We start from the raw sequence: 662 nt of genomic DNA, 5'->3' as shown, positions 1-662 counted from the left end.
ACCCACTATTATGCGTTATTATGCATTTAATTGTCTATTTTTGTAGTTAACGCAGAAAGCGGACGAAGATGCGGAAGCCGGGCTATCACGAAGATGATCGCATACGCTCGACGCATGAATATTGCATCCATTAATTGCATACGATGATCACGTACAACAGTCGTATAGGTTTTGCGGCTGTCGAGCGAATGCATCCATCGCATGAGAATTGCGGTCGTCGAGCGAATGCAGTCATCGCATAGAGATTGCGGTCATCGTGTAGTAGTTACAGTAATCAAGCGAATGCGGTCACTGCAAATTTGCGGCTACACGATGATAACCATAATAGAAGGATGAACGCAAGGTTGGTAGAATGGAAGCATTAACGCATATCTCGGGAAATCAAAAGATGATGTTGATATTTCACCTACCATGCCGTTAGCAGTAGAGATTCAGAAAAGGACCATCACGCCCGAATGTCAAAATCAGAGCAAATCCATTAATGTTGTCGGCATTCAAACTCTATAAATAGAAGCCGATGAGCAGAACTTCAAACCATCCAAGGTTTCCTACCTTCGGGTGGATCTTTGTGATCCAGACCAAAGCATTAGAAGAAAGCTTGAGAGTTCTTCATCTTCTTCATCCATTCCGAGTGACGACCAGAGCCTTCGCCAGAGTTAGAT

This window comes from Benincasa hispida, chromosome 9, assembly GCF_009727055.1.
Source record: "Benincasa hispida cultivar B227 chromosome 9, ASM972705v1, whole genome shotgun sequence".
In the NCBI taxonomy this organism is placed as follows: domain Eukaryota; kingdom Viridiplantae; phylum Streptophyta; class Magnoliopsida; order Cucurbitales; family Cucurbitaceae; genus Benincasa; species Benincasa hispida.
The sequence above is the reverse complement of the archived record's forward strand: the minus strand, read 5'-3'. Positions refer to the sequence as shown.